General features: G+C 47.1%; 1 long non-coding RNA gene across 2 annotated transcripts in view; it reads right to left on the bottom strand.

Moving 5' to 3' along the window:
* LOC117364687 overlaps positions 1 to 25097 on the bottom strand; it is a 238090-nt gene that overhangs the window by 69337 nt on the left and 143656 nt on the right. For both annotated transcript variants that reach the window (XR_004540298.1, XR_004540297.1), the window contains exons 3-4: positions 13214 to 13372; positions 12470 to 12646 (exon numbers count right to left, since the gene is read on the bottom strand). This is a non-coding gene — a long non-coding RNA (uncharacterized LOC117364687). The remainder of the gene's footprint in view (positions 1 to 12469; positions 12647 to 13213; positions 13373 to 25097) is intronic.

Below are 25097 nucleotides of genomic sequence, written 5' to 3'. Positions count from 1 at the left end.
GCTTTCACAATTTCCCTCCCTGGGTGTCAGCAAAACCTCTCCCCAAATGACACTCCCAGCTTTACAGGAAAACCAAAAATTCTGAGCTCAGTCAGCTCCCAAAATCAAATAGTCCCAAAAGACAGTTTCTTGAAAAAAAAAAAAAAACTCACTGTTTGCAGCTGGTAATCAAGTCCACTTCCATGGCCTCAGGTAAGTTTGCATCAGCTTCCACAAAGCTTTCTTGAACTTCCATCGGACATTCGGCTTCCAGCAAAGACAGTTCCTCAGCTTGTCCAGTCTTCTCCACTTCCATCGGTGTAGGCTTAGTGCACCTGCTTGACCCAGGGAGAATCTCAGGGAGAGCAGGTTTGAATCTCCTCCCTAGCCGGCCTGCCTGGCTGTTCTCCACTGTGGGTTTTTGTATCTTAGGGACACGCCCTAAACTAGCTGTGTCAGCAGGACTAAATGTGACTCTTGGGCTCCTCCAGTGGTGACCTGGATACTGATCACCTAACTCATTTCCAGACAGATCGGGCTCCCTTTGGTGGTTAATAGGAAAATTTTCAACCTCAGAAACAGAATGAACTTTGCCCACTCCTTTCCTGGCTTTCCTTTGTACCTTGCCTTCAGACCTAACTGGGACCTTGGTGGGAATAACGCCTGGATGGTCACAATTCACTCAGCTGCCCCTCACTGTCTCTCTTCACTTAACTCACCCTATGATTCCCCCATCCCCTTTAGCTCTACTCAGCTGGTAAGTCCCTCCTTTCTGAGCCCTTCTCTTCAGCTGCCAACTCCAGACTCTGTCCCTTGTGCCTTGCTGCACCTTATGGGTGGAACAGGCTACTCGAATCCCTACGGTGGGCTCCATCTCTGGCAGTGTTCAAGGCCCAGTTAAAAGTTCACCTCTTTGAGAGTGCTTTTGAATCCTAACTCCTCTCACCTTGGGTTCTGCATCCCTAAACTCTATATGTCATGTCTGTCTGTCCAAGTTAGATTGTAAGCTCTTCCGAGGTGGGACCGTCTATAAATATCAAAATGTACAGCGCTGCAAACGCCTTTCAGTGTTATATAAGTGATAAGTAGTAGTAGTAGTATTACAGATACAATGGGAGCAGCCATTTTATAGATATTGAAAAGATGAGCAGAACTGGCTTGGCGGCTTTCATGTGGAAGTATCTGTACTTACACTTGAAGCTGCTATGTTTTACAATCAAACACGTGTAAGTGACAATGATTAAGTAATGAGGAGGCAATTTTAATACTGTTTATCTTCAGAGGATGAAATTAATTGCATGGGATTAAAGAGAATAACCACCTTAATCCCCTGGGTAATGCCTTGGCCCATTGAAAACAAGTGGAATTGTCCAATAAAAAGGTGCAACAAATAAAGATGTCTTTCAACTCATCTGGACAAACAGGTTATTCTTTATTCTTCCAAAAATACTCGACCCGACATGTACATGTTTCGGCCCTACGGCCTGCGTCAGGAGTCTTAAAGATCTTTGGATGTAAATAACCTCTAGTATGGACCACTCTTGGAAACTTTATTTATCAGAACGCCGTCGTGTAAATGCTGGCTGTAAAGAAAAATTGAAAAGTGACTTTTTATTGGACAATTCCACTTGTTTTCATTGTTCTATCTTTTGTGGATTTGTTTCCCCTGTGTTTTGCGTTAATGCCTTGGCCCAAACATCCTCACCTGGAGTAGCAAGATTTCATATCAATCCTAGGTATGAGCACTGAATTTCCCTATGTATGCCTTAATAGCAGGATATGGACTTTTCCTCCAGGAATTTGTTCACATATTTTTTTTTTTAATTCAGATATGCAAACTGCTGATATCACATCTTCTAGCACTAAGTTACATAGCTTAACTATTCATTCAGTGAAAAAAAAATTCTCACATTTGTTTTAAAAATATTAACATGTACTTAATATCATGGAGTTTTCTTTAGTTTTTGTACTTTTGAAAGAGTAAACTGTCTTGGTTATCCATTGGCTCAAGCTTATCTTAGTTCCCTCCTTATCCTATATAATAAAAGGTTAAGCGGCACATACGCTTTTAAAAAAGCATGATCCCTGCCGCTGTGGTATGTGATCCCTGGCTGTGTTCCATTTTGGAACCCGGCTGCAGGGATCACTCTGGCCACACACTCTCCTCCCGCACTCACTCAGCAGCCCGAAGCGCAGGCAAGCTCTCTCCTTGCCCGCGTCCGCGAACACAATGGAGCTTCAACTCACCAACCGCCGCTGTCGCTGCCGCTGCTCCTCCTCTTCCAAAGCAGCCTGCGATCGTGGCCGGCTTTAGCGAACCGCGCAGGCCGCTCTCCAAACTCAGTAACAGTTCCCTCTGACGCACAGGATCACGTCAGAGGGAACATGCTACCGAGTTGGAGAGTGGCCTGCGAGGTTCGCTAAAGCCGGCCACGTTCGCAGGCTGCTTAGAAGAAGAGCAGGCCAGAAGACGCCTGGATGGAGGGAGGGTAAGAATGGGGCCTTAACATGGGGGGGGGGCAGGGGGAAAGGGAAAGGGGGCTGCTTTGGGGGGGAGGGGTGTGCTTGGGACAGACAGCTGTGCTCGGGGGGAAAGACAGAAGGGGCCATGGAGAGATAGGGAGAGGGAAAGGGGGCTGCTTTGGGGTGGGGGGAAGTATGCTTGGGACAGACAGCTTTGCTCGGGGGGGGGAAGATAGAAGGGGCCATGGAGAGACAGGGAGAGGGAAAGGGGGCTGCTTTGGGGGGAGGGGTGTGCTTGGGGCAAACAGCTTTGCTCTGGGGGGGAAGACAGAAGGGGCCATGGAGAGACAGGGAGAGGGAAAGGGGGCTGCTTTGAGGGGAGGGGTGTGCTTGGGGCAAACAGCTTTGCTCTGGGGGGGAAGATAGAAGAGGGCCATGGAGAGACAGTTAGGGAGAGGGAAAGGGGGCTGCTTTGGGGGAAGGTGTGTGCTGGGGGCAGACAGCTTTGCTTGGGGGGGGGAAGACAGAAGGACACAGACAGCGGCCAAGAAGAGAGAGATAAAGAAACACAAACAGACAGACACATCTATTCTAGCACCCGTTAATGTAACAGGCTTAAAGACTAGTCTACTATAATAAAACGCTAAGCGCACATGCGCACTCCTATCTGTGTGTTCTGTGATCTGTATGTCCGTGGCAGGCAGGAGTGTGCATGCATGCTTAGAGTTCTATTAGCTTGGAAGGAAAAACGTCACGCAGAAGTTATTTGTAAGTTCATCGGACCCCAAGGTAATGTTCTGGCCAAAGTTATTTTTAAGTTCAAAGCCGCGGTGGCAGCTCCTCTAATGAGTCTCACCTGCGTCGGAGAAGGCTTCCGACGCAGGCAGGGATCATGAGAGGAGCCGCGGCGGCGGCTTTGAACATAAAAATAACTTCCGCCACAACTAAGGGAGTCATGTCTCCAGAGGCCCCAATTGTAACAGTCGGAGACAGAAATTGGCAATTCCTCACGATCCCGGCTGATCCTCACACCCACTATCCCGCTAAACAGCTTCCCGATCACCCTCTAACCTGATTACAGCCCCGGCTTCTCACCCTGCTGAGCATGCACCGAAGGGTACATGAACGCGCTGCCCCTGCGTGACTAGGCGACCACTTTAGCTGGGTGCCTGATTAGGTTTTCTAAATGAGTTTGCAGTTCCCCACTGAATGGCAATCGGCTCCCTGTTACAAAATAGTTCCTGCTGATGAATTCAAATAGAACTTCCTGATTCATTGCTTTTCTTCTGTGATGTAAGAGTGAATTTGAACAAAAGGTAAATAATGCGGTTTTTATAACTTAACTTCATGTTCAATCTTTCCCTCACCGCCGCATTTCCTTATTCTTCCACAGGGTTGGAGGAGACGCACATTAGCTTAGATGCTCTGCCTTTTAAAAACTGCCACTGCAAAATCTTAAGTTTGGTCATGTATCTCCCCTTCATTGGATTTCTGCTTATTCCCCACAGATTCTGCACATCTGCACCTCTTTGAAGCATCTCTACACGTTCTAAGCAATTTTAAGGGGACCTTTCTTATGCACCAAGATTTCCATTGCATCCCTGTAAAGGTCAGGCCACCGGTGCACCGAGTCCAAGGTCATTTCTCTGCTAGCTGGATGGTTATTATTAGGTCACACCCTCAACATTTAGCACCACAGTTATAACAACGGAGAAGTGAAATCTGTCATTTTCCTGCTTACCCACTGGGGGTGGGGAGGGAAATGCTGCTGCTGCACAGGGAAGTAGGGGGGGAGGGAAATGCTGAAAAAGGGACATGTGAGAAAAGGGGGCTGGGGCTGGAAACTGAAAGGGAAAAGATGGGAGAAGGGGGCTGGGGGGTAAAAATGGGTTTGGAGCTGGGGCCAAATAATAGGGGACATGTGAGGGAAGGAGGCTTTACTAACACCCGTTAATATAACGGGCTTAAACACTAGTCCCTTATGTTCCCTCTTGATCCCTTTGCTCTTCCTCCTCTAATATCCTTGCAATTTCTTCTCTCCCATCTTTTTGCCTCTCTATCTTTCGAGAAACCAGTCTCAGTTACCTTGGCTCCTCCCTATGGAATGCCCTTCCATCTCGCATCCGTGCTCAATCTTCCTTCCTTAAATTCAAGTCACTACTCAAGACCCATCTGTTTATTGAATCCTTTGGACTCTCCTCTTCTCTGATTTTTACTGTAAACCACATAGAGGGGCATAATCAAAAAAACCGTCTAAGTCCCTTTTTGGCCTAAGGCCTTAAACGTTGAAAGCAGAAGCAGGGAAAGTATCCATAACCAAAACAATTGTCCTTGTTTTGATAATGGCCTGCCTCTACATTCAGCTGTTTAAACGCCCAGACCACCACTACGTCTACACTTGCACCCAAACGACGTCTACACTTATACCATAATGAACCAAAAAACGCATAAGCCCAAAACGTCTAACACAAGGGCTTTTAGGCGAAGGAGGAGCCAGTCCTTTCGCCTAAAAGCTGGATTTTGTATCCGGTGTCTGTCAAAAACAACACCGGTTACAGAATCCACACCAACCCCCCCTCCCCCGCACACAACATCGGGGCAAGAGGGAGCCCAAGCCCTCTTGCCCCGCGGCACCCCCAACGATATCAGGGCAAGAGGGAGTCCAAGCTCTCTTGCCCCGGCGATCATGCCCCACCCCGCCGAGTACAATTGGGCCAGAAGGGAGCCCAAGCCCTCCTGGCTCCGGCGACTCCCCCGACTCGATCTGGCCAGGAGGGAGCCCAAGCCCTCCTGGCCCTGGCGACCCCCCCCCCGACTCGATCTGGCCAGGAGGGAGCCCAAGCCATCCTGGCCTCGGCAACCCTCTAACCCCCACCCCACTACAATACGGGCAGGAGGGATCCCAGGCCCTCCTGCCCTCGACACACCCCCCCTCCCCACAATGACAACCCCCCAAACCCCCGATCAGCCCCCCTGCCGACCCGTGACCCCCTCGGCCTACCCCACGACCCTCCCACTCCCACCCACCCTTCCCCGTACCTTCAACGTTGGCCAGACGGACTGGTGCCAAGCCCGCCCATCCGGCAGGCCAGCCGGCTCCGGAATGGGGTCGGATTGGCCCAGGCGTCTGAAACCCCGCCCACAGGTGGGGCCTAAGGCGCCTGGGCCAATCAGAATAGGCCCTGGAGTCTTAGGCCCCTCCTGTGGGTGAGGTCATAGGCACATGGGCCTTAGGCACATGGACCTAGGTGTAGGTCGGCCCACCTCCTGCCCACCACCCGCCCTTTCCCCTCCTCTAAACACGCCTCTTTTCTCTCTGTGCGTTTAGAGGCAGGGGAAAGGCCTAAGCTGGTTTTAGATACGTCTAAAAACTAGCTTTGGTTATGGGTACTTGGCCGATCAGGCTTTTTGATCGTCCAAGTAGCCATTTAGGACACTTTTTAAACGTTTTTGTTTTTTTTATTATGAACCCCTTCCTTGAACTTTTTGTGGTATATCAAGTGCCTCAAATAAACAAAATAAATAAATAATCAACTCACGTTTACTTATTATACTTCACTCAGGACTTTGTAGACCTCTATCACATCTCCCTCAAATGCAAGTTCAAATTAAATTTATTTAATACACCGCAAATATAAAACCAAAGGTAAATCTAAGCGGTTTACAATAAAAATTTAAAATAAAGTAAAAATTAAATAGGGTGACAAACAGAAAATGTAATTCAATAAATGGCCATAAGAACTTAAGAACATAAGAAGTTGCCTCTGCTGGGACAGACCCGAGGTCCATCGTGCCCAGCAGTCTGCACCCGCGGCGGCCCATCCTTCTCTAATCCCTTTTATCCTTCTATCCATACTCTATCTAAAACCTATCTCTACCTCTATCTGTATCCTTCAATCCCCCTATCGTTCAGGAATTTATCCAATCCTTCCTTGAACCCCGTAGTGTACTTTGTCCTATCACAACCTCCGGAAGCACATTCCAGGTGTCCACCACCCTCTGCGTAAAAAAGAACTTCCTAGCATTGGTTCTGAAATTGTCCCCTTTCAGCTTCTCTGAGTGCCGCCTTGTGCTTGTGGTTCCCAATAATCTGAAGAATCTGTCCCTTTCCACCCTCTCTATGCCCTTCATGATCTTGAAAGTCTCAATCATGTCTCCTCTGAGTCTCCTCTTTTCAAGGGAGAAGAGCCCCAGCCTTCCCAACCTGTCTGCGTATGAAAGGTTTTCCTTACCTTTTATCATTTTCGTCGCTCTTCTCTGGACCCTTTCAAGTATCGCCATGTCCTTCTTGAGGTACGGTGACCAATACTGGACACAGAACTTCAGATGCGGGCGAACCATCGCACGATACAGCGGCATGATGACTTCCTTCATCCTGGTTGTAATGCCCTTCTTAATAATACCCAACATTCTGTTTGCTTTCTTGGAGGCTGCTGCACATTGTGCCGTTGGTTTCATTGTAGTATCTACCAGCACACCCAAGTCTTTTTCAAGGTTACTATCCCCTAGCACTGACCCCCCCATTTTGTAGCTGAACATCGGGGGTTTTTTCCCTAAATGCATGACCTTGCATTTCTCTATATTAAAGCGCATTTGCCATTTGCTTGCCCACTCTTCCAGTTTGTTTAGGTCCCTTTGTAGGTCTTCACATTCTTCCTTGGTTCTAACCCTGCTGCAGAGTTTGGTGTCATCCGCAAATTTTATAACTTCACACTCTGTCCCCGCTTCTAGGTCGTTTATGAATACATTGAACAGCAGCGGTCCGAGCACCAACCCCTGGGGAACACCGCTCGTGACCTTCCGCCAGTCTGAGTAGTGGCCCTTCACTCCAACCCGTTGCTTTCTGTCTGCCAACCAGTGTTTAATCCATCTGTGTACGTCCCCTTCCACCCCGTGGCTCCACAGCTTCCTAAGAAGTCGCTCATGGGGCACCGTGTCAAAGGCCTTTTGGAAGTCGAGATAGATTGATGTCTACGGGTTCTCCTTTGTCCATTTGGCTGTTTATCCCTTCAAAGAAGTGCAGTAGGTTTGTTTGGCATGATCTTCCCTTGCAGAAACCATGCTGGCTCGCTTTTAGTTGTCCATTCTTTTCTATGTGTTCACAGATGGTGTCCTTTATCAGTGCCTCCATCATCTTGCTTGGGACTGAAGTCAGGCTTACTGGCCTGTAGTTCCCCGGGTCACCCCTCGATCCCTTTTTAAAGATAGGTGTGATATTTGCTATTTTCCAGTCCTCCGGGATCTCCCCAGTTTTCAAGGACAAGTTGCAAATTTGTTGGAGAGTTTCCGCTATTTCGTTCCTTAGCTCTTTTAGAACCCTTGGGTGGATTCCGTCCGGGCCTGGTGATTTGTCGCTTTTTAGTCTGTCTATCTGTTTGAGGACCTCCTCATGGCTTATCTCTATATGCACCAGTTTTTCTTCCTGATCTCCACTTATTGTCTCTTCGGGTTCTGGTACATTCGATGTGTCCTCGCTCGTGAAGACCGACGAGAAGAACTTGTTTAACCTGTCGGCTACCTCTTTTTCCTCCTTTACCACCCCCTTTCTGTCTCCATCATCCAACGGTCCTACTTCCTCCCTTGCCGGTTGCTTCCCCTTGACGTATCTGAAGAACGATTTGAAGATTTTGGATTTCTCAGCCAGCTTCTCCTCATATTCTCTCTTTGCATTTCTAACCACTCTGTGACATTCTTTCTGGTAATTTTTGTGTTCTTTCCGGTTTTCCTCGGTTTGGTCCTTTTTCCATTTTCGGAACGATTTTTTTAAATCTCCTATCGCCCTCTTTACCTCTGCCGTTATCCATACCGGGTCTTTTGTTCGATTTTTTTTTGCACCCTTTCCTAAACCTGGGAATGTACAGGTTTTGTGCTTCCAGCACCGTGTCCTTGAATATGGACCATGCTTTCTCTACGGTTTCCATCCGTTTTGAGCAATTTTTGAGTTTCTTTTTCACCACTGCTCTCATAGCGTCATAGTTCCCTTTCCTGAAGTTGAGCGTCGTCGCTGCAGTTCTTTTCACTTTGGATGCTCCTACCTCTAATTTGTACCGGATCATGTTGTGATCGCTATTTCCTAGTGGTCCTACAACTGCCACTTCCTTTGCAGGTCCCCCTAGTCCGTTTAGGATTAGGTCGAGAGTAGCATTCCCTCGCGTTGATTCTTTAACAAGCTGTTCCATGAAGCAGTCTCCCACAGCCTCCAGGAATTCTGTTTCCCTCGCACAGCTTGAGTTCCCAATGTTCTAGTCTATTCCGGGGTAGTTGAAATCCCCCATTACCAGTACACTTCCGCTTTTGTATTCTCTCCTCAATTCTGCTTCCAGTTCTTTGTCGTTTGTTTCCGTTTGTCCAGGCGGGCGATAGTACAGTCCCAATTTTATGTCAGCTCCATTTCTTCCTGGTAATTTAACCCATAATGATTCCAGTTCTTCCACCCTTGCTGCCGTATCCAATCTGGTCGAGTGAATGGTGTCCTTTATATATAGTGCTATTCCTCCGCCCTTCTTCTAGGTTCTGTCTCTCCTATAGAGATTGTACCCAGGCAATACTACATCCCATTTGTTGTCCTCAGTCCACCATGTTTCTGTAATTCCTATAATGTCCAGGTCCTCATTTTTAGCTGTGACTACCAGTTCTCCCATTTTGGGCCTTAGACTCCTTGCATTAGCATATAAACAGTTTAAGTCCTGGTTTTTTCCCTTCCTCGTTGTTCTGCCTTGTGAATTTTCCCTCTTGCCGTCCTCTTTGCGGGCTTCCAGCCCCTGAATTCCGTTTTGTTCTTCCTCTCCCAATGTCTTGTCTTTCTCGTCCTCAGCCTGTTTCCTCAATTTCACCTGTTCCCCTAACTCCTGCTCTATGCTCTTCTTTTTGTTCTCTGGTTCCGCTTGACCTTTGGACCCCTGTGGTGTGTCATTCGTTTCTTCCCAGCATTTTTCCCACTCAGCATCTTCATTTGGTACTGTTTTCCGAAATGTCGACGTCTGGTCGATGTTCGGCTTTCCCCTTCTTCTCAGTTTAAAGCCATCTCTATTTCTTTCTTGATGTTGTTCGCCAGCAGTCTTGTTCCCACCGTGCTCAGGTGTAGTCCGTCCCTCCTGTAGAGCTTGTTCTTCCCCCAAAAAGTCGTCCAGTTCTTCACAAAGTGAAAGCCTTCCTCTTCACACCATCTCCTCAGCCATGCGTTCATTGCTTGTAGCTCAGTCTGCCTCTTCACATCTGCCCTCGGTACTGGCAGTATCTCTGAGAATGCTATCCTCTTCGTCCTCAGCTTCAGTTTCCTCCCCAGGCTCTTGAAATGTTCAGTTAGCGTAGTCCTGCTGTAATTTCTGCTGTTGACGTCATTTGTCCCAACGTAGATTATCACCGCTGTCTCTTCTGTCTCAGCTCCTTCCATGATCCTCTCGATTCTGTCGGTGATGTCCTTCGTCCTTGCCCCAGGGAGACATGTCACCAGCCGGTCCTCTCTCCCTCCTGCTATGTGACTGTCCACTTCTCTCAGGATTGAGTCTCCCACCACGATTGCAGATTTCCCCTTCCTCAGCTTCCTCTTTGGTCTCAAGTCTGTATCCGTGGTGAGACTTGATGCTTCTCCCTCAGGGTTCTGGTGAATCCTTGTTTCCTCTGTCTGCTTGATGCTGGTGGCTGGCGGCTCCTGTCTTCCGTCTGTTGGTTCCTGTAGGCCTCCTCGATGAATCTCTCAAGCTCCTGTACTTGCTCCTCAATGTGGCTCTCTCTTGTGGGGTCCTCAGCTGCCCACGGTTCTTCCGAGATGCGGAGTCCCTCCAGCTCCTGGACCCTGTCCTGCAGTCTGCCGACCTCCTTCTTCAGACTTTCCAGTTCCTGACACCGACAGCATATGTATGCCTGCCTTCCCAAGGGGAGGTAGTCATACATATGACACTCCGTGCAGTACACCGGAAAGCTTCTCTGGATTCCTGCTGCTTCCATTTCTCTTTCTAGTCTCTTGGTGTGAAGTGTGCAAGGCAGTCCCTGCTGTGAAGAGAAAAGAAGAAAGAATTTAAGAGAGAAGTACTGGTGACTTACTTTCTAGTTTAATCTGCTGGGTGGCCTGGTCTTCTGGCTCCTTCACAAGGCTCCTTCGCAAAGGCGGCTCTCGCTAAGGCGAGCGCCTTTGTCGCTCACCTCGCTGCGCACCGAACGGCTGCGCGCCGTTTGCTCCCCCCTTTTAAGGGGGAGTCCGGGCGCTGACGACGCTGGTGACGCGGTGCGGGTGGGTGGAGCTTACTCTCGCTACCCGCTCCTTGCCACCAACAGTCCCTGCTTCCTCCTGCCTCCTCCGGGCTCTGCTTTCTCTGTCACCGACCTCCCCTGCCTCAGCTGCCGCCTGCTTTCACCTCCTCCACGCGGCTTCATCTAGGTGCCTCAAGGCTGTGTAGGAGGTGTCTCTTCTGTAATAGAACCTGGTGCCCAGTAGTCATACATTTTAGGGTGTCTCTGTGGAAGTCTCTTGCTATAGAATTGCTATTATATCAGAACATAAGAACATAAGAATTGCCACTGCTGGGCCAGACCAGTGGTCCATCATGCCCAGCAGTCCGCTCACGTGGCAGCCCCCAGGTCAAAGACCAGTGCTCTAAATGAGTCCAGCCTCACCTGCGTACGTTCCAGTTTACATTACATTAGAGATTTCTATTCTGCCATTATCTTGCGGTTCAAGGCGGATTACAAAAGAGTTATAGAAGGTGGATTACAAAAGAAGATATCTGGTCATTTCCAGGGGAGATAAAGAGTAGATAGGTAGTTTCGGGGAGTCGGGAAATTAGTGGGAAGAAGGAAGGAACTTGCGGTATTAAGACTTTTTCAGGGATTTCTTGAAGAGTATAGTCTTTATTTCTTTTCTGAACATTTTGTAGTCTGGGGTCGTAATCAGTAGGTTGGAGATTTGGTTGTCTAGTTTTGCTGTTTGAGTGGCTAGGAGGCCATCATATAGTTTTTTCCGTTTAACTTCTTTGATTGGAGGGTGTGTGAATGCAGTGTGAGGTTTTCTGTGCCTGGTTTGGATGAGGCAGTTGTTCAGGTAGGTTGGGCTGTCTCCATTAATAGTTTTAAATAGTAGACAGTAGAATTTAAATAGTATTCTTGCCGGGATTGGAAGCCAGTGCGAGTTGAGGTAAGCCTCTGTAATGTGGTTGTGTTTCATCAATGAGTAGATGAGTCTAAGCGCTGTGTTTTGAATTTTTTGTAATTGTTGCAGGGCATGGGAGATAGAGAATGTTGCAATAGTCTAGTAGTCCTAGGATTAGGGATTGTACTATGAGCTGGAATTGTATTCTTTCGAAGAATTTTCGAACTTGTCTTAAGTTTCTCATAACTGCGAATGATTTCTGTATTGTTTTATTTATTTGTGGTTGCATGGTGCAGCATCTGTCTATCGTCATTCCTAGTAGTTTTAGGGTGGGTTGAATTGGGTAATTGATTGAGTTGATTTCTATATTGGTTATGGATGGGGCTTTGTTATTTTCAAGGAGGATGAATTTTGTTTTGTCTGGGTTCAGTTTCAGTTTGTGATCTTTCATCCAAGTCCCTACTGTTTCTAGTGTTCGGTGTAGTGTGTCTGTCAAAGAGGGCTTTGGTTGATCAAAAGGTATGAGAATGGTAATGTTGTCTGCGTAGCTATAAGAGGTTAGTCCTAGTTTGTCCAGGCAGGCACCAAGGGAAGCAGTATAGAAATTGAAGAGAGTAAGGGATAGTTGGGATCCTTGGGTACGTCGCAGGGGTTGGACCATGGTTCTGATTTTTCTTTATCCGGAACTTGTGAATATATAGAATTGCTATTATATATGAACCGAGTCGAGCTCCACTGGGAGATGACCCAGTATATAAACCAAAGATTAGATTAGATTAGAATTGTTCCCATAGTGGTGGTCTATAATCAATTAAGTCATTTTATATATTGATCCACATGTATTCTTATATAGTTGTGTCCTTGACTATGGAAAGATGTAGGAGATCCTGCTATTTCTCTTTCCCCATGTGCCTTCCACCTTCCTATCCAGTTTCATAGTACCTGCTCCATTTTCATGAGGAAACAGTCAATGAAATCACGAGGAGAGTCAGGATCCAAGGTTTCCTGGTGCATCTTCACTCTCTCTGCCGCAAAAGCCATCAACTCTTCCACATCTTTAACTATCCTCTTGTGAGGACCAGGCAGTTTCTCCATCATATTAGGGAAGAAGTTATAAAGCTAGAAGACAAGAAAACCATTCTTTTACTGGGGCTGCAGATGCAAAGCTCAACACAATGTTAGTCCAAGAAACTCAAAACAGGAAAAATAGAAAAAGACCCAACAATTACAACTAGTCAAGCAGTGTTTCTAAACTCAGATCCTTGCAACGTTGTCATCATCCGTACCAGGATTTAATTTTGCAAGGCAAGGGGTTCACACAGCAAAGGTCAGCCAATTTATTTTTAAAGGGAAACTCTGCCTGTTAGGACTTCAACTATAAAATTAACCTATAGGTCCAAAGGTACTTTACACGATCTCAAGGACACTGCAAATGACAGATGTATATTTGGTTCCATATCTCTGTAGCTGATGCTTAATTTTAGGCAGTCTAGAAATAAATAAATAGATAACATAGGAGCAGACTTGACCAGTTAAGGCTCTCCTGACTGCCTGTGATTCCTCTCCCCCCCCCCCCCCCCCCACACACACACACAGCCTCTGACCAATAGAAGAACTTTCCCACTCATTATTGCTTAAAAGTGACTCCAAAGCTACAGGAAAGCAGATTAAAAATTAATATTTTACCTGCACCAGACTGTGCTAAAAAGCGAAAGGTATCATTTATCAAATTGAGTAAGAAAAGGAAGTTCTTATCTTCATAATCAAATCGTTTCTCGAAGACCACAGAGCAAATGACATTGGAAACAGAGTGACTGAAGACAAATGTGGGATCAAAGGGCAGCTCTAGTATAATGAAGAGAAAAAGCAAAATGTCAAATTTATTGCAACATGAGCATGGTAAAGAAACTATGACTATATTTGACCCTAACCTGTTCATATCAATTGTACAAACCTTAATTGTGGGTTCTGACCCTTTACCCCCCTTCTTTAGACCATTGGGTTATCAGTCAAGCTATAAAAACAACTGCAGATAACACAAAACGTTGTAGCTGGATACCTAATAGATCATGAAATAAGTGAAATTGAAGCAGGCCATTCAGGTAGGGTTCCCTGAATAGAAAGATCTTAATAATCAGTATAGTCTGGAATTTTTGTGCTTTCAGGTGGACTTTCTGGGACACCAGGCTGCTCAGTGGTATAAATTGATAGTTAGATTTATAAAAAAGAAACCAAAAATGGTCTTAGGGACATTTGGAGCATTGAGATTAAGCATCAAATTACTGCGTCTCAATAGCCATGAATTTGGACTTGGAGGATAAGATGTACAGTGTTTGCATCTTTGAGACAAACTTGGTTTTTTCTATTAGACAGAGCATTCTGGACCCCAGTTCGGTTACAAAAGTTGGATAGCTCTAAGTCTAATAGATGTTGGCATTGTCATCTTGAGGCAGGGACTTTAGATCATTTATTATTCTATTGTCCATTCATTTTGGCTTTTTGGAAATCAATATGGGGGCCAAATAAATTGTTTATTAGAAAATCCGGTGGCATTGTCATATGATACTGTACTATTTGGCATGTCAATGAGGGCTAAGAACCAAATATCTTTGAACAATAATAAGCTTTTACTTATTCTGACAGTGGTTGCCATACAACAGATTACGAGTAATTGGAAGAATTGGAATAGATTGAATTATAGTTTCTGGTGGAATTCTTTATGTCATATATATAAAATGGAAATGGTAATACCTTATCTTGTACCTTATGTTCGATGACCTTGTAATGTAACCAATTTGCTGATTGTCCAGCACTCTTATTGTAAACCGCCTTGAACTATTATGGCTTTGGCGGTATATAAAAAAATAAATTATTATTATTATTATTATTATTAACTACAAAGCAGGGATATTTAAAAAAATTTCAAGATGTTTGGGAGCCTTTAACAAATTATTGTAATGAGTAAATACCTTTTTTCCCTTTAATTGTGTATGTCCAAGGATGGGGGAGGGGTAGCTTTTGGTCTTTGTATAATTATAAGGAATGTTTAGAAGGAATTTATTATATGCTTTTATGTGATTTAAAAATTGTTATGGAATGGAGGGAGGGGGGAGATAAGTTTTAAGATGGATTATTGGAGAATATGAAGTGTTGTATTTAAGTTAAAATGTTATTTGCTGTCACACTTATTATAAGATTTAAAAATGAATAAAGATTTTTTTAAAAATGAAATAAGTGAAAAACCTTCTCTCTTATAGCCTTTCTTATACTGGCTAATCATTAAGAGCATACTCCCTGATATTCAAAGCAATTTAACTGGCCCAAAACTACTGTTAAGTAGCTAAATAGTGCCTATCAACAAATATTCAGCATGAGATAACTGGTTATCTCAGCTGAATATTTGTGATCAGTGCCATAAAGATAACAGACTATATCGCACTATAATCAGCAATATTCAGTGGCCAAATTGGACCACACAAATAGCAGTCCTCTCTTTGCCTGCAATTAACTGGCCAGTGCTGAATATTTGTGTAACCAAGGTTATAAATAAAATTTTAAGAAAGATATTCCTGTAATTTTAAGAATTTTCAGTTGTACGTGTCACTTTTAGAATTTTGGACAGCACAGCTCTCTCGAGGAAGTCAGCAGTGCTGGAGAGAGTTCTAAAACTGCCAGAGACAGCAGTTGAGGGCTGTTGAGTTGGTTTGTGGCAGAGACAGGTGTTTGTTATATGTTGTCTCTGGAAAATTGGGGTTTAAAGATATTGGATATTAGATATTGAAAATTGGATATTTATTGGATATTTGCTGGATATTGGAAATGTATTGGATATTGTAAATTTATTGGATATTGTAAAGGGATTATATTGATTTTTTAATTAACCCTTGGTTTAATAAAAAAAATAGGTGGGATTAGTTTTTAAGGAAATTTCAATTATCCTTTGATTTGGGGGGGTAGCTAGTGATCACAGTGTTTATTATTTTTGTCATCAAATAGGGGTATAGGGTTTTGCTTCCTTTGGGGTTTTTTTTAGCTAGGAAGTAGGTATCGTTGAGGAAGCTGTTCCAGACCAGGAGAGGAAGAAAAGCAATGTTACTTACCGTAACAGTTGTTATCCAGGGACAGCAGGCAGCTATTCTCACTAATGGGTGACGTGATCCAACGGAGCCCCGATGTGGACGCTTCTTTGAAGAAAACTCGAAGTTTCGAGTCGCCCGCACCATGCATGCACGAGTGCCTTCCCGCCCGATGCACCAGGCATGTCTCCTCAGTTCAGCTAGCTAGCAGAGAAGCCAACCCAGGGGAGGTGGGTGGGACGTGATAATAGCTGCCTGCTGTCCCTGGATAACAACTGTTACGGTAAGTAACATTGCTTTATCCCAGGACAAGCAGGCAGGTATTCTCACTAATGGGTGACCTCCAAGCTAACCAGAATGGGATGGTGGGAGAGTTGGCAACTTAGGAGAATAAATTTTGCAATACTGTTTGGCCAAACTGTCCATCCCGTCTGGAGAAAGTATCCAGACAATAGTGTGAAGTGAAGGTATGAACCGAGGACCAAGTGGCAGCTTTAAAAATCTCCTTAATCGGCGTTGATCTGAGGAAAGCTACAGAAGCTGCCATCGCTCTGACCTTATGGGCTGTGATTTTTCTGTCAAGGGGCAATCCAGCCTGGGCATAGCAGATGAGATACAAGCTGCCATCCAGTTGGAGATAGTGCGCTTGGAAACGGGGCATCCCAACTTGTTCGGGTCGAAGGAGATGAAAAGTTGATGAGCAGTTCTGTGAGGTTTGGTGCATTCTAGGTAGAAGGCTAACGCACGCTTGCAGTCCAGAGTATGCAGGGCATTCTCCAAGGAGAGAATGTGGCTTTGGAAAGAACACTGGAAGCACAATGGATTGGTTGAGGTGAAATTCTGAGACAACTTTAGGAAGGAATTTCGGGTACCTGCGGAGAACCACCTTGTCATGATGGAATACTGTAAAAGGCGGGTCCGCGACCAAGGCTTGTAGCTCACTGACTCTTTGGGCCGAGGTGAGGCCAATGAGAAACACCACTTTCCAAGTGAGATACTTCAGGTGAGCCTTGTGAAGAGGTTCAAATGGAGGCTTCATAAGTTGTGAAAGAACAACATTGAGGTCCCAAACCACTGGAGGCGGTTTGAGGGGAGGGTTGACGTGGAACAGTCCTTTCATGAATCTGGAAACCACAGGATGAGCAGATAGAGGTTTCCCTTGAAGAGGCTGATGGAAAGCAGCAATTGCACTGAGATGGACTCATATCGAGGAAGACTTGAGGCCAGAATGAGACAGATGCAAAAGATAGTCCAAAACCGAAGACAAAGAGGAGTGTTGAGGCTCCTGGTGTTGGGAAATACACCAAACAGAGAATCTAGCCCATTTTTGGTGGTAGCATTGACTTGTAGCTGTCTTCCGTGAAGCTTCCAGGACATCCCTCACAGGTTGGGAAAACTGTAGGGGGGTTACGTTGAGAGGAATCAAGCTGTCAGGTGTAGAGACTGCATGTTGGGGTGAAGCAGAGATCCCTGATGCTGTGTAAGCAGAGATGGAAAAACTGGTAGAAGGTATGGCTCCCTGCTGCTGATTTGAAGTAGAAGGGAGTACCAAGGTTGTCTGGGCCACCGTGGGGCAATCAGGATAAATGGTGGCATGGTCTGACTTCAGCTTGACCAGGGTCATTTGAATGAGAGGAAATGGAGGCAATTTGTCCAGTCCAGGAAGAATGCATCTGCCTCGAGACGCTGAGGGGTGTAGATCCTGGAGCAGAAGTGAGGCAATTTGAAGTTGTGGGGGGCTGCAAAGAGGTCTATCTGAGGCGTTCCCCACAGAGAGAAGATGTGGTGAAGGGGCATGGAGTTTAGAGTCCACTCGTGAGGTTGGAGAAGGCGGCTCAAACTGTCTGCTAAGGTATTGTCCGCTCCCTGAATGTAGACCGCTCTGAAGAAGGTGTTGTTGCGAGTCGCCCAATCCCACACCTTAAGAGCTTCCTGCAGAGGGAGGCCGATCCCGTGCCTCCATGCTTGTTCATATAGTACATGGCGACCTGGTTGTCTGTGCGGATGAGGACAACCTGGTTGCGAAGGAGATGTTGAAAGGTCTGGAGGGCGTTGAAGATCACCCTGAGCTCCAGGAGATTGATGTGGCACTGGCGGTCCGTGCTGGTCCAGTGGCCCTGTGTACGGAGTCCATCTAGGTGAGCCCCTCAAGCATAAGTTGACGAGTTGGTCGTGAGGACTTTCTGATGGGGGTGTGGAATAACAAGCCTCTGGAGAGATTGGAGGAGAGCATCCACCAGCGAAGAGACTGTTGTAGAGCAGGAGTGACCCTGATGAGGCGGGTCAGAGGGTCGGACATCTGGGACCACTGGGAAGCCAGGGTCCATTGGGGAATCCTGAGGTGAAGCCTGGCAAACGGAATCACGTTAACTGTAGAGGCCATGTGGCCTAGGAGGACCATCATTTGTCTCGCTGAGATGGATGGGCGAGAGGACACTGAGTGGCAAAGATGAAGAAGAGCATCCCTGTGCGGGGGAGGGAGGAACGCTCTGAGTTGGGTAGTATCCAGAATCGCTCCAATGAAGGGAAGAGTCTGGGAAGGTTGCAGATGGGATTTGGGGAAGTTGATCTTGAATCCCAGGTGTTGCAGTAACCAAATTCTCTTCTGGATCGTGAGAGCGGCTCCCTGAGATGTGGAATCCTTGATGAGCCAGTCGTCCAGGTAAGGAAACACCTGGAGGCCATAGTTCCTGAGTGATGCGGCCACCACAACCAGGCATTTGGTGAAGACTCTGGGTGACGAGGTCAGGCCGAAGGGGAGCACTCGGTATTGGAGATGAAGGTGTCCCACCCTGAACCTGAGATATTGACGGGAGGCTGGATGAATTGGAATGTGAGTGTAGGCCTCCTTGAGATCCAGCGAGCATAACCAGTCGTTCTGCTCGAGGAGTGGGTACAGTGATGCCAGGGTCAGCATGCAAAACTTTTCTTTGACCAGATATTAGTTGAGTACCATGAGGTCCAAAATGGGTCCCACGTCGCCCGTCTTCTTCGGAACAAGGAAGTATCGGGAGTAAAACCCCTTGTTCTGTTGGTCCTGGGGGACCGGTTTGACAGCCCCAGCTGTAACAAGGCCTGAGCTTCCTGAAGAATAAGGGCGGTCTGGGTCAAGTTGGAAGGATATTCTCTTGGAAGGTGCTCCGGAGGGGCTTGGTGGAACTGAAGGGAGTATCCTTCTTTTATGATGGAGAGAACCCAGAGGTCTGTGGTGATAGTCGTCCATCGGTGGTAGAAATGATGGAGGCGACCTCCGATGGGTGGATGTACTGAGAAAGGGAGGACGATGGAGGATATGTCCTCTTTGAGACAGTCAAAAGGGCTGGGGAGCCTTAGGCGCAGCCAGCGATTGAGGCTTATGCGGATGCTGTCTCTTCACAGGCTGTCTGCTGGGGGGGAGCCTGTTTTGGAGGATAACGCCGCTGGTATACCAGCGTTGGGCGTGGCTGGCGAGGAGGAGCAGGCCTGGGCTTCAGACGTAAGATAGACTGGAAGAATTGCTCATGGTCCGATAGCTTCTTGGTCACCGCCTCGATGGACTCGTTGAAGAGGTTGGTGCCAACGCAGGGAACGTTTGCGAGCCTGTCCTGGAGGTTGGGGTCCATGTCGATGGTCCTCAGCCATGCCAGCCGGCGCATGGCCACTGAACATGCTGTTGCCCGAGCTGCGAGCTCAAAGGCGTCGTACGAGGACTGCATCAACTGTACCCGGAGCTGAGACAGCAAGGCCAGCGCTTCTTGGTACTCGAAATGTGCCCTCGTGTCCACGAAGGGCATAAACTTCTGGAATACCGATAGAAGGAACTCCAAGTATGTTGTGAAGTGGAAGTTGTAGTTCAGAACTCTCGAGGCCATCATGGAGTTCTGGTAAACACTCCTGCCGAATCGGTCCATGGTTTTCCCTTCTCTGCCAGGCGGGACGGCGGCGTAGACCTGGGAGGGATGGGATCGCTTAAATGATGACTCCACCAACAAGGACTGGTGGGAAAGTTGAGAGCCGTTGAACCCTTTGCGATGGACTGTGTGCTACCTTGTGTCCGTTTACTCGGGACCGCAGGGATGGAGTAAGGTGTCTCGAGGCATCGAGGGAAGGTCTGGTCCAGAAGCTTGTGTAACAGAAGCTTAAGGGACTCAGCGGGTGGTTGCAGAAGGCGCATAGTCTCCAGGTATTCCTTTGAGAATTTGGAACCCGTATCCAGTGGGATGTCCATGTCCTCAGCCATCTGCCGAAGGAACGAGGAGAAGGACAGTTGGTCTGCCATTGCCTGACTTCGTGATGGGCTCGATGAGGTCGAGGCTTCCGGATCTGCTGGGGACAGGGATCGAGATGGTGAGATAGATCCCATTGTGTCCTCGAGCTCTGGCATTGGTGGAGGTGAATACTCCAGGTATGCTTGCTTCCGCTGAGACGAGGCATGCCTGGATGAGGAATTCCTCGTTCTGTGTCGAGAGGTTGGCCTCGATGGACGGGGCGAGGCAGGCTTCGTTGAGGCTCCCAGGTAGTGGATGGGGCTGGAAGCGGTTGATCAAAGCAGGGGTTGCTGCCGTAGAGGTTCGAACCCTGTCGGGGTGATCGGTTCCAATGGAGGCATTCGCAAAGACTCTGCTCCTTGCATCGAGTGAATCAGCTCCAACGGAGGCACTCGAAAAGACTCTGCTCCTTTCATCGAGTGTATCGGTTCCAAAGGTGGCATGGGCAAAGACTCTGCTCCTTGCGCTGCATGCATTGTTGTCAGACCGGACACTCACAGATACTCTGCTCCCTGTTGAGAGTGTGTTCCCCGCTGAGACACTGGAGGCGGCTCGACCTCGCAGGAGGCCTCCATGTGCCCAGGCTGGATTTGGGAGAGAAGCTGAGGCCCCATCGTGTAAAGAGCTCGATGAAATGTTTCTGTAGCATGGTTTGGAACGAGGCCGGCAAGGATGGATCCGCATCTGAAATGGGACTACCTGCGCGGGCCTTGCATTCCCTCGGAGCAGTGTGTAAGTGCTTGGACTTCGAGGCCTTGGGCACTTTCAACACTACTGGGGGAATGAGCTGCTGGGCTACCTGACCTGAGGAGGTTGAGGAAGGCATCGCAGCAGGCGCTGGAGTCTAAGCCGGAACAAACGAGGCGAGCTTGATGAGACTCGGCGCAGCAGAGATGGAAGACTGTGGAGTTGCAGATGATGTCGAGGGTGCGGGTCTGTCGAGGACTCCATGAAGAGCGATTCTCACAGGACGCAACAGCGCTTGAAAGCACTTGCAGTGAGAGTGGAGCAAGGCCGGTACGATTTCAGGATGTGTTCAGGCCCGAGACACCAAACACAGCATCGATGAGGATCCGTTAGCGAAATCGCGTGCTGGCACTTGTCACACTTTTTAAAAACGGTGATAGGCCGGGACATAGGCCGAAAAAGCTCCGCCGCATGATCGAAGCTGCGGGGCTGCGGCCACGTGGCCTGCCCGGTCAAACGGTATGAAATAAATTTTTTCTTTTTTTTTTTTATACAATAAAACACGATGAAAATCAGCGATTATGATCAATTAAAATCAAAACCGCGGACTTAGAAGACACAAGCGAAGGAACTTTACGCAGAGAGTCGAAGACGGACTTCTCGGCTCTGGGGAAAAGTAAGAACTGAGGAGACACGCCTGGTGCATTGGGTGGGAAGGCACTCGCGCAGGTGCGGTGCGGGCGACTCGAAGCTTCGAGTTTTCTTCAAAGAAGCATCCGCATCGGGGCTCCGTTGGATCACGTCACCCATTAGTGAGAATACCTGCCTGCTTGTCCTGGGATAAGATACCCAACGGAGAAATTTCACCTGTTTTGCTGTGGAAGAAATCCTATCTGTGGAAATCTGTGAGGAAAATCTTGGGCCAAATATTGATAACAAAAAAGGTTCTTTTAATATTTATTTAATTTCACCTGTATTTTTTTTCTATTTGAGTGAAGTTTATTTTAAATGTAAATCTGTTACTTCCTTAAAGAAAATATAATTGAACCCTTGACCAAAACGACTACATTATTGAGAAGTACACTTTGAGCAAGTAGCAAGTTACATTTGTTTAGCCAGTTAAGTTAGCACCAAACATAAAAACCCGGATATTTAATTCCAGTCACCAGAAATGGCCTGCGTAGTTACATTTCAGTTTGTTTTTAGTTTTTGATCCACGAGTTTCCATATCTTTAGGAACCCCTGAGGAAAACAGCATCGTCGAAACACAGACCATGTTGGGTCCACAGCTCCCAATGTTTTGGGTCCTAGATATTTTTATGTGGATTATTTTATTGTGATTTTAATAAAGCCTGCATTGTGTTCTATTCAATTCCAGTCACCATAAATGGCCTGGAATTAAATATTCAGGGTCAGCACTGACTACGGCATTTATGTAGGCTGTCTCCTGCCAACTGAATATTGGCCCTTGTGTCTTAAAACTACTGCTTTTAATTTTTAAAGTGATACAAACTCAGAAGCCAAAAATTCTCTTTAAGCATCTATACTCCAAATTATCTGTTGTGATCCACTCAGAGTAACCTAATAATCTGTGCAGAGAGAAAATGAAGAAAGAATCATGCAAAGCTTTCAGAGTGATTGCTGCAGAAAGGTGGAACAAACTCCCTGATGTGCTAAGACAACAGGTTGTCCCATTACTATTCTTCAGGAATGGTCTAAGGCAGTTCTTATTCTTACTAGTATAACCCAATACAGTGTTGATAGATCAAAGTTGTATCCCATGCAACATCTGCACATGTATCTTATGATCTTTTAAATTGTCTGCTACCATCTGTATGATAAACATATACTGTACTTCGTCTATGACTTTATATACCTACACTATGGGCTCCTAATAATAAAAAGAAATGTTCAAAAAGTGGCCTAAGTCGGTACTTGGACAATCAAAGTTCAAGTACTGATAATCAAAGCTAGTTTTAGACATATCTAAAACTAGCTTAGGCCTTTACCCTGCTGCTATATGCCTAGAGCGAAAAGGGGCATTTTTGGAGGAATGGATATGGCGGGAGGTGGGTGGCAGGTGGACCAACCTAGACTTAGTCGTCTGGCAGCCATAACCAAAAAGGTTTGAGATGTTGCCATACGGAACTTATACGTTTTGACTTACACCAAGTCAAGTCAAAACAAGTATAAGTTCCTAATTGGGCCGCTGAGCTGATCACTGCTGCCACGATCAGCTCAGCAGACCAGCAACCTGTCCTCCCTCCCCCCCCCACTGATCGTGGTGGGAGGGATCTCAAGCCCTCCTGTTAACAACCCCCCCACCCCTGAAACAACCCCGAACCGGCAGGAGGGATCCCAAGCCCTCCTGCAGGCAAACTTCCCCCCCCATAAAAATAACCCGAATCTTTGGCTGGCCCATGTGTCTAAGGCCCCGCCCATAGGAGGGGACTTAGGCAAATGACCCAATTCCGGATGGCCCAGTTGCCTACAGACCCTTCTATGGGTGGGCCTTATATGCCTGTGCCACTTAGGCCCTAGGCCCCTCCCCGGAGCATCCCACAATGCACCTGGAAGGGGCAGGTCTGCCATTCTGAGGAAGGCGGGCCTGCCGGATGGACAGAGCAAGAACCCATCCATCCGGCCAAATGTGAGGTTAGGGGGGGCCGGGGTAGTGGGGGATCTGGTCAGGGGGGAGATATACTGGCAGGAGGGCTTGGGATCCCTCCTCCATAGATGAGTTGGGGGGGAGTTTGGGGTTTGAGGAGGTGTAGGTTTGTCAGCAGGAGGGCTTGGTATTCCTCCTGCCAGTCATCATGGGTTGTTTCAGGGGGGGGGGGAGGTTTGCCGGCAGGAGGGCTTGGGATCCTTTCTGCCGTGATCGGAGGGGGGCAGTTATAGGATTCTGTAACCAGCGTTGTGTTTGACAGATGCCGGTTACAGAATCCTGCTTTTAGGCGAAGAACTGGCCCTTCCTTTGCCTAAAAGGTCTTTGACTTGGGCAATTTTTTGGTTGGGAATGTGTCTTAAGGATAGATGCAGTGGTGGTTTGGGTGATTAAACTAGTGAATGTAGAGGTAGGCCATTCTAAAAAAAACCTCATTTGGATGTTTTTTTTAAGAATGGACATTTCCCTGCTACCTACGTTCTGCGTCTAGGGACTTAAGACAAAAGGGGACTTAGACTTTTTTTTATTATTATTATTATTATGCCCCTCCACGCGTTCATGTCAACTATTACCTGAATTTCTGTACTTTTATTGCCTATTAATTTGTTATCTTGACTGGGACCGACTAAGAAGAAAGTATATAAAGCTTTTAAATAAATCATTTGATTCACATCTGGAAAATGGCCTCATAACAAATTCTCTCTAGTGATGAACGGTAGCTATCATTATGGGAAGACAGAACTGCTTCTAGAGTTTAATCGAGAGAAACCTCTACCTTTTGAATGATAAGTAGAGCTGCTGCCTCTAGACCAAAAAGTATCCAGTTCTAGTCTCACCTAACAAGTTTCCTCATAGTCCCCTTCTTTTACTAAAGCGCGCTAGCCAATTTAGTGCACGCTAATCATTAGCGCTTGCTAAATGCTAACGTGCCCATTATATTTTATGGATGCATGAGCATTTAGCGCGTACTAATCAGCGCACGCTAAATCAGTTAGCGCACCTTAGTAAAAGGACCCCAGTATGTCATATGGAAAGTTTTTGTGGAATATCTTTTGATAATACTTAATGCCACCTCTTGAACAAAAGCTATGAAGCCCAAATATTCCTATGGGAAGATTCACACTAAAAGACTTTTCTTCTGTCTATCCAGTTATACTATAAATAGAAAGGTGAATAAACCTTTTCAAGTAGACCTACACTGCAACCATACTATCCTCTGGCACTTGTGAACAGTGGCGTAATAAGCTGTGGAATGAGAGGGCCTAGGATGAAGTTAAGAGGTGATAGGCTCAGGAGCAATCTAAGGAAATTCTTTTTTACAGAAAGGCTGGTAGATGCGCGGAACAGTCTTCCGGAAGAGGTATCTGAATTCAAGAAAGCCTGGGGTAGGCACATGGGATCTTTCAGAGAGAGGAAGAGATAATGGTTACTGTGGATGGGCAGACTGCACGGGCCATTTGGCCTTTCTCTGCCATCATGTTTCTAGGTGTTTATGTTTCTAAGGGTGAGCCTGGGGCAGTGGTCCCCCTCACTTGCCCTCTTCCCCACCCCCCTGCCGTGTGTGCGCCCCCTTCCTTTTAAATTTCTCCGCCCTCCCCCAGACCAGCGAGGGACCCGATTTCACCCCCTGCAGCAGCGGACTTTTGTCTCTTCCAGAGCCCAGCAGAGGAGAGGAAGCGTGGGAGCCCTGCTCCGCCCCCCTCCCCGACCAGCAAAAAACCCGATATCACCCCCTGCAGCAGCGGACTTTTGTCTCTTCCAGAGCCCAGCAGAGGAGAGGAAGCGTGGGAGCCCTGCTCCGCCCCTCCCCCGACCAGCAAAAGACCCGATTTCCCCTGCAGCAGCGGACTTTTGTTCCTTCCAAAGCCCAGCAGAGGAGAGGAAGCGTGGGA

This window comes from Geotrypetes seraphini, chromosome 8, assembly GCF_902459505.1.
Source record: "Geotrypetes seraphini chromosome 8, aGeoSer1.1, whole genome shotgun sequence".
NCBI classification, from domain to species: Eukaryota; Metazoa; Chordata; class Amphibia; order Gymnophiona; family Dermophiidae; genus Geotrypetes; species Geotrypetes seraphini.
This window is presented reverse-complemented; position numbering and strand designations above follow the sequence as displayed.